Source organism: Salvelinus namaycush, chromosome 5 (assembly GCF_016432855.1).
Source record: "Salvelinus namaycush isolate Seneca chromosome 5, SaNama_1.0, whole genome shotgun sequence".
NCBI lineage: Eukaryota > Metazoa > Chordata > Actinopteri > Salmoniformes > Salmonidae > Salvelinus > Salvelinus namaycush.
This window is the reverse complement of record NC_052311.1, coordinates 74,610,448-74,620,256: the sequence shown is the minus strand read 5'-3', so window position 1 is coordinate 74,620,256 and position 9,809 is coordinate 74,610,448.

The window sequence follows — 9,809 nt, the reverse complement described above, 5'->3', positions numbered from 1 at the left end:
AGAGGCTGCCGGAGACCTGGAACTCCACGGGGTCGTGCGCGCTGGGACCTACCAGGTTAGGGTGGCCGCGGCCACGCGGTGTGAAGCGTTGTAATTGTCTGTGGCCGAGAGGAGAGAACAGGGTAAGACAACACATAGTTTGACAGGCTACAGAAGAGGCTACGCTAATGCAAATGAGATTGGAATGACAAGTGGACTACGCGTCTCGAATGTTCAGAAGTTAAGCTTACGTTGCAAAAATCTTAATTGACTAACAGGTGATTTAAAATGATAGCATACTGCTGAAGTAGGCTAGCTAGCAGTGGCTGCGTGTTTTGACTTTGTTTGAAAATTGTAGCCTGGCTAGGTAGACCTTCGATAAGCTAGCTAGTAACCTCGTAACTGGCTAGATATTAGTCTAAACTACAATTGTCTTAGATACACGGACAGCCAAAGACAACTATGTAGCTAGCTACCACTACACTAATCAAATCGTTCCGTTGTAATGTAATAGTTCTACATGCTGCTATTCGGTAGAGTTGCTAGCTAGCAGTGTTGTACTAGGTAGGAGAACGCAGCGCGCGGACGAAAAAATGACTGTTAACAGTAATAATGAACTGTTAGACTGTTGGTTGTTGTCTTGTTAACAGTAATATGACTGTTGTTGTTGTCTTGTTAACGTATAAATGACTGTTAGACTGTTTGGTGTTGTCTTGTTAAAAGTATAATGACTGTTGGTGTTGTCCCTGTTCACAGTATAATGACTGTTAGACTGTGTGTTGTCTTGTTAACATATAATGACTGTTAGCACTGTTGTTGTTTGTCTTGTTAACAGTATAATGACGGTGGTGTTGTCCTTGTTAACAGTATAAGACTGTTAGACTGGGTGTTGTCTTGTTTAACAGTATAAATGACTGTTAGACTGGTGTTTGTTGTCTTGTTAACAGGTATTTAAATGACTGTTTGGGTTGTCTTGTTAAACAGTATAAGACTGTTAGCCTGTGTTGTTGTTCTTGTTAACAGTATAATGACTGTTTAGACTGGTGGTGTTTGTCTTGTAACAGTATAATGACTGTTTGGTGTTGTCCTTGTTACGGTAATAATGACTGTTGGTGGTTGCTTGTTTTAACAGTATAATGACTGTTAGACTGGTGGTGTTTTTCTTGTTAACAGTATAATGACTGTTTTGGGTGTTGTCTTGTAACAAGTATAATGACTGTTAGACTGTGGTGGTTGTCTTGTTAACAGTATAATGACTGTTAGACTGGTGGTGTTGTCATTTTTGTTAAGCTAGTAAATGACTGTTGGTGTTGTCTTGTTAACAGTATAATGAACTGTTAGAACTGGTGGTTGTTGTCTTGTTTTGACAGTATAATACTGTTAGACTGTGGTGTTGTCTGTTAACAGTAGATATGACTGTGTGTTGTCTTGTTAACATTATAATGACTGTTGGTGTTGTCTTGGTAACAGTATAATGACTGTTGGTGTTGCTTGTTAACAGTATACTGACTGTTGGTGTTGTCCTTGTTAACAGTATAATTACTGTTGGTGTTGTCTTGTTACAGTATAAATGACGGTTGGGTGTTGTCTTGTTAACAGTATAATGACTGGTGGTGTTTGTCTTGTAAAGTATAATGACTGTTGGTGTTGTCCGTTTAACAGTAGATGCTGTTGTTGATTGTCTTGTTACAGGAATAATGACTGTTGTGTTGTCTTGTTAACAGTATAATGACTGGTGGTGTTTGTCTTGTTAACATTATATGACTGTTGATGTTGTCTTGTTAACGTTATAATAACTGTGTTGTTGTCTTGTTAACAGTATAATGACTGTTGGTGTTGTCTTGTTAACAGTATAATGACTTTGGTGTTGTCTTGTTAACAGTAATAATGACTGTTGGTGTTGTCTTGTTAACATATAAGCTGTTGGTGTTGTCTTTTAGCAGTATAATGACTGTTACGACTTGTTGGTGTTGTCTTGTTAACAGTATAATGACCTGTTGGTGTTGTCTTGTTAAGCAGTATAATGACTGTTAGACTGTTGGTGTTGTCTTGTTACTCAGTATAATGACTGTGGTGTTGTCTTGTTTACCAGTAATAATGACTGTTATGACCTGTTTGGTGTTGTCTTGTTACAGTATAAGACTGTGGTGTTGTCTGTTAACAGTATAATGACTGTTTGGTGTTGTCTTGTTCACAGTATAATGACTGTTAGACTGTTGGTGTTTGTCTTTTTAACGGTATAATGACTGTTGGTGTTGTCTTGTTAAACAGTATAATGACGTTAGAACTGTTGGTGTTGTCTTGTTAACAGTATAATGACGGTGGGTGTTGTCTTGTGAACAGTATAATGGGGACTGTTAGACTGTGGTGTTGTCTTGTTAACAGTATAATGACTGTTGGTGTTGCTTGTTAACAGTATAATGACTGTGTGGTGTTGTCTTGTTAACATTATAATGACTGTTTGGTGTCGTCTTGTTTAACAGTATAATTACTGTTGGTGTTGTCCCTTGGGGTTAACAGTATAATGACTGTTAGACTGTTGGTGTTGTCTTGTTAACAGTATAATGACGGGTGGTGTTGTCTTGTTACAGTATAATAGACTGTTGGTGTTGTCTTGTTAACAGTATAATGAACTGTTGGTGTTGTCTTTGTTAACAGTATAATGTCTGGTGGGTGTTTTCCTTGTTAACAGATATAATGACTGTTAGACTGTTGTGTTTGTCCTTGTTAACAGTATAATGATGGTTGGTGTGGTCTTGTTAAAGTATAAATGACTGTTGGTGTTGTCTTGTAACAGTATAATGACTGTTGGTGTTGTCTTGTTACATATAAAATGACTGTTGGTGTTTGTCTTGTTACAGTATAATGACTGGTGGTGTTTGTCCCTGTTAACAGTAATAATGACTGTTGTGTTGTTCTTGTTACAGTATAATGACTGTTAGACTGTTGGTGTGTCTTGTTAACAGTAATAATGACTGTTGATGTTGTCTTGCTAACAGTATAATGACTGTTGGTTGGTCTTGTTAAAGTATAATGACTGTTATCTGTTGGTTGTTGTCTTGTTAACAGTATATGACTGTTGGTGTTGTCTTGTTAACAGTATAATGACTGTTAGAACTGTTGGTGTTGTCTTGTTAAACAGTATAATGTCTGGTGGTGTTTTCTTGTTAACAGTATAATGCGTTAGACTGTTGGTGTTGTCTTGTTTAAAGTATAATGACTGTTGGTGTTGTCTTGTTACAAGTATAATGACTGTTTGGTGTTGTCACTTGTTACAGTATAAGACTGTGGTGTTGTCTTGTTAACATTATAATGACTGTGGTGTTGTCTTGTTAACAGTATAATGACTTTGTGTGTCTTGGTTAACATATAATGACTGTTGGTGTTTGTTTGTTAACAGTATAATGACTGTTGAGACTTGTTGTGTGTTGTCTTGTAACAGTATAATGACTGTTTTGGTGTCTTGTTAACGAAGTATAATGACTGTTGGTGTTGTCTTGTTAACAGTATATGACTGTTGGTGTTGTCTGTTAACAGTATAATGAACTGGTGGTGTTGTCTTGTTAAAAGTATAATGACTGTGGTGTTGTCTTGTTAACAAGTATACTGACTGTTAAACTGGTGGTGTTGTCTTTTAACGAGTATAATGACTGTTGGTGTTGTCTTGTTAACATATAAATGACTGGTTAGACTTGTTGTGTTGTCTTGTTAACAGTATCATGACTGTTGGTGTTTTTCTTGTTACAGTATATGACTGTTAGACTGTTGTGTTGTCCTTGTGTTAACAGTAATAATGACTGGTGGTGTTGTCTTGTTAACAGTATAAATGATGTTGGTGATGTCCTTGTTAACAGTCATAATGACTTTGGTGTTGTCTTGTTAACAGTATAAGACTGTTTGGTGTTTGTCTTGTTTAACAGTATAATGACTGTTAGCTGTTGGTGGTGTCTTGTTAACAGTATAATTAACTGTGGTGTTGTCTTGTAACAGTATAATGACTGTTATACTGGTGGTGTTGTCTTTGTTAACATTTTTATAATGACTGTTGGTGTTGTCTGTTAACAGTATAATGACTGTGGTGTTGTCTTGTTAACAGTATAATGACTGTTAGACTGGTGGTGTTGTCTTGTTTAACAGTATAATACTGGTTATAACTGTTGGTGTTGTCTTGTTACAGTATAATGACTGTTTACTGTTGGGTGTTGTCTTGTTAACAGTATAATGACTGTTGATGTTGTCTTGTTAACTATAAATGACTGTTCGACTGTTGGTGTTGTCTTGTTACAGTTAATGACTGGTGGTGTTGTCTTGGTTAACAGTATAATGACTGTTAGACTGTTGGTGTTGACATTGTTAACAGTATAATGACTGTTAGACTGGGGGTTTTTTTGTGTTGTCTTGTTACAGTATATGACTGTTTGGTGTTTGTCCTTGTTACAGTATATTACTGTTGGTGTTGTCTTGTTCACAGTATAATGACTGTTAGACTGTTGGTGTTGTCTTGTTAACAGTATAATGACTGTTGGACTGTTGGTGTTTTGTCTGTTTAAACAGTATAATGACTGTTAGACTGGTGGGGTTGTCTTGTTAACAGTATAATGGACTGTTGGTGTTGTCTTGGTAACAGTATAATGACGGTTGGTGTTGTCACCTTGTTTAACAGTATAATGACTGTTAGACTGTTGGTGTTGTCTTTGTTAAACAGTATAATGACTGTTGTGTTGTCTTGTTAACAGTATAATGACTGTGTGTGTCTGTTTAACAGTATAATGACTGTTGGTGTTGTCTTGTAACAGTTAATGACTGTTAGACTGTTTGTGTTGTCTTGTTAAACAGTATAATGCCTGTTGGTGGTTGTCTTGTTAACAGTATAATGACTGTTGGTGTTGTCTTGTTAACAGTATAATGACTGTTGTGTTGTCTTGGTAACGTATAATGACTGTTGGTGTTGTCTTGTTAACAGTATATGACTGTTGGTGTTGTCCTTGTTAACAGTATAATGACTGTTGGTGTGTCTAGTTAACAGTATAATGACTGTTTAGACTGTTGGTGGTTGTCTTGTTGACATTATATGACTGTTGGTGTTGTCTTGTTAACAGTATAATGACTTTGGTGTGTTGTCTTGTTAAACAGTATATGAATGTTAGACTGTTGGCTGTTGTCTTGTTAAGCATAATAAGACTGTTGGTGTTTGTCTTGTAACATATAAGGACTGGTGGTGTTGTCTTGTTAACAGTAATATGCTGTTAACTGTTTGGTGTTGTCTTGTTAAACAGTATAATGACTGGTGGTGTTGTCTTGTTACAGTATAATGACTGTTAGACTTTGGTGTTGTCTGTGTTAACATATAATGACTGTTGGTGTGTGTCCTTGTTTAAACAGTAATAATGACTGTTAGTCTGTTGGTGTTGTCTTGTAAGCCGATAATGACTGTGGTGTTGTCCCCCTTGTTAACAGTATAATTGGACTGTTGGTGTTGTCTTGGTACAGTATATTGACTGTTGGTTTTGTCTTGGTAACCGTATAAATACTGTTAGAACTGGTGGCTTCCATCACTTGTTTTATTAGTTTTATGCGGGCCAGAAAAAAGGTTTGCTTGATGGCGTTAGTATCTTAGATGTCATCTCCTTAGCATCATGCCCTCTAGCAAGGCACTTAACCCCTACATCTGTCTGATACTAGCTGCATCGCGACAGATCTCACTTCTGAACAATAGAAAATAGATTTAATGTTTAGTTTACTCCTTGTTTAGATCTCTTTCGTAACTTTTGCTCATATTATCGTCAGGAGACGAGTAACTATGTTGTGAATGCAGGCAACACCATTGCATACTGATAGACCTTCTGCATTCCTCCTAGCCTTAGAACTATCGTGTCATCAGTCAACGACAGGGAAAACAGCAGACTAAATATCGTAGACAAAATAAATGGTCTGCGATTGATGGGATTCCTCTCGTCCGTCCTTAATCTCTAATAGCAACATGGTTCTTTGTGTCTTAGTCAGACACTCTCTTTTATATAGAGTGTTGTGGAAAGGTCAGTCCAAATGGCACCCTAGTCCCTATTAGTGCACTAGGGATCTGGTTAAATTGTATGCGCTGTATAGGGATATAGGGTGCTAATTTGGGGACACTGACCCAGGATTTCTTATGACGAGTTCTGTAGTGGTGAGTTGTGGCCAGATAATGATAATTACAGTAACATAAACAGAAGGCTACTGAGCCTCAGGCAGCTAGCACTTACCAACCCCATTCAACCTACTACATGACACAAGGTATGTTACTACTGTCTTAGTGATCATATAGACACAGAGGTCTGTAACTACTGTACTTAGTGATCAACAGACACAGAGGTATGTACTACTGTACTTAGTGGATCATAATAGACACAGAGGGATGTAACTACTGGACTTAGTGATCATAAGACACAGAGGTATTTACTACTGTACTTGTGATCCTATAGACACAGAGGTATGTTACTACTGTACTTAGTGAACATACAGACACAGAGGTATGTTACTACTGTACTTAGTGATCATATAGCACAGAGGTATGTACTACCTGTACTTTAGTGGCTCTTATGGGACATACAGAGTGTATTTTACTACTGGTACTTAGTGATCCTACAGACACTAGAGGTTATGTTCTACTGTATTAGTGATCATATAGACACAAGGTATGTTTCTACTGTACTAGTTGATCATACAGACACAGAGGTATTTCTACTGTTACTTAGTGATCATATCGCACAGAGGTATGTTACGACTGTACTTAGTGATCATTAGACACAGAGGTATGTTCTATGTACTTAGTGATCCATATAGACACAGAGGTATGTTACTACGGTCTTTAGTGATCATACAGACACAAGGTATGTTATCTACTGTAGCCTTAGGGGAACATACAGACCCAGAGGTATGTTACTACTGTACCTTAGTGCATATAGACCAGAGGTATGTTACTACTGTATCTTAGTGAACCTACAGACACATAGAGGTATTCTACTATGTACTTAGTGATCATACAGACACAGAGGTATGTTACTACTGTACTTAGTGATCATACTAGACACAGAGGTATGCTCTACGTACTTAGTGGATCATACGACACAGAGGATGTTCTACTGTAACTTAGTGATCCATACAAGACACGAGGTATGTAACTACTGTACTTAGTGATCGTACAGACACAGAGGTAATGTTACTAATGTCTTGTGATCATACAGACACAGAGGTATGTAACTACTGTACTTAGTGATCTACGAGACACAGAGGTATGTTCTACTGGACTTAGTGAACATACAGACCAGGTAATGCTACTACTGTACTTAGTGAACATATAGACACAGAGGTACTTTACTACTGTACTTAGTGACATATATACGCAGAGGTATGTTTACTACTGTACTTAGTGTCCTACAGACACAGAGTGTATTTACTACTGTACTTTAGTGAACATACGACACAGAGGTATGTTTACTACTGTCCTTAGTTACATATAGACACAGAGGTAAATATACACTTTAACTTAGTGATCTATGACACAGAGGTATGTTACTACTGTACTTAGTGATCATATAGACACACAGAGGTCTGTTACTACTGTACTTAGTGATCATATAGACACAAGAAGAGTATGTTACTACTGTCACTTAGTGAGTCATATAGACACAGAGTATTTACTACTGTACTTAGTGAACATATAGACCAGAGGTATGCTACAACTGTACTTAGTGAACATATAGACACAGAGGTATGCTACTATGTACTTAGTGACATATAGACACAGAGTTATGCTCCTACTGTACTTATGTGACATACAGACACAGAGTATGTTACTACTGTACTTAGTGAACCATCAGACACGAGGTATGTTACTACTGTACTTAGTGAACATATAGACACAGAGGTATGTTACTACTGCATTACTTAGTGAACATACCGACACAGAGGTATGTTACTACTGTGCTTAGTGTGATCTGATAGACACAGAGGGTATGTTACTACTGTACCTTAGTGATCATATAGACACAGAGGTATTTTTCCGTACTGATAACTTAGTGATCAGATAGACAACAGAGGGTATGTTATTACGTGCTTAGTGAATCATATAGACACAGAGGTATGTTACTACGTACTTAGTGAACATATTCAGCACACAGAGTTATGTTACTACTGACTGTGTCATACGACACAGAGGTATTACTACTGTAGCTTAGTTATCATACAGACACAGAGGTATGTTACTACTGTACTTAGTGATTCATATAGACACAGAGTATGTACCTACTGTACTTAGTGATCATACAGACACAGAGGTATGCTATATGTACTTAGTGATCATAACAGACAAGAGGTATTTTATCTACTGTACTTAGTGAACATCCAGACACAGAGGTTATGATTACTACTGTACTTAGTGATCATACAGACCAGAGGTATGCTACTACTGTACTTAGTGATCATACAGACACAGAGGTATGTTTACTACTGTACTTAGTGATCATACAGACAGAGGTCTGTTTACTACTGAACATAGTGAACATACAGACACAGAGGTATGCTACTACTGTACTTAGTGATCATACAGACACAGAGGTATGCTACTACTGTACTTAGTGGGATCATATCGACACAGGGTATGTTCTAAACTGTACTTAGTGATCATATAGACACAGAGGTATGTTTACTACTGTACTTATTGAACATACAGACCAGGGTATTGTACTAACTGTACTTAGTGATCATATAGACACAGAGGTTATGTTCCTACTTGTACTTAGTGATCATATAGACACAGAGGTATGTTACTACTGTACTTAGTGACATATAGACACAGAGTATTAACTACTGTACTGAGTGATCATATCGACACAGAGGTCTGTTTACTACTGTACTTAGTGATCAATAGACCACGCAGAGGTATGTTCTACTGTACTTAAGTGATCATACAGACACTAGAGGTATGTTACTAACTGTACTTAGTGAACATACAGACACAAGAGGTATGTTTACTACTGTACTTATTGAACATATAGACACGAGGTATGTTACTACTGTACTTAGTGAACATATAGACACAAGTGAAGTTACTACTGTACTTAGTGACATATAGAAACAGAGGTATGGTTACTACTGTACTTAGTGAACATATAGACACAGAGTAGGTTCTACTACACTTATGAACATACGACACAGAGGTATGTTACTACTGTACTTAGTGATCATATATGGACACAGAGGTATGAAACTTACTGTACTTAGTGAACATATAGACACAGAGGTATGTTACTTAACTGTACTTAGTTAACATATAGACACAGAGGTATGTTTACTACTGTACTTAGTGAACATACAGACACAGAGTATGTTACTGACTGTACTTAGTGATCATATTAGACACAGATGTATGTAACTACTGTAATTAGTGAAACAAACACACAGAGTATGTTACTACTGTAACTTAGTGAACTACAGCACAGAGGTATGTTACACTGTACTTAGTGACATATAGACAACAGAGGTTGTTACTACTGTACTTAGTGAACATACAGACACAGAGGTATGTTTACTGCATTAACTTAGTGAACATACAGACAAACAGAGGTATTTACTACTGTAATTAGTACTACTGACACAGAGGTATGTTACTACTGTACTTAGTGAACATACAGACACAGAGGTATTTACTACTGTACTTAGTGATCATATAACACAGAGGTATGTAACTACTGGACTTAGTGATCATATAGACACAGAGGTAAATGTTACTAACTGTACTTAGTGATCATATAGACACAGAGTATGTACTACTGTACTTAGGATCATACAGA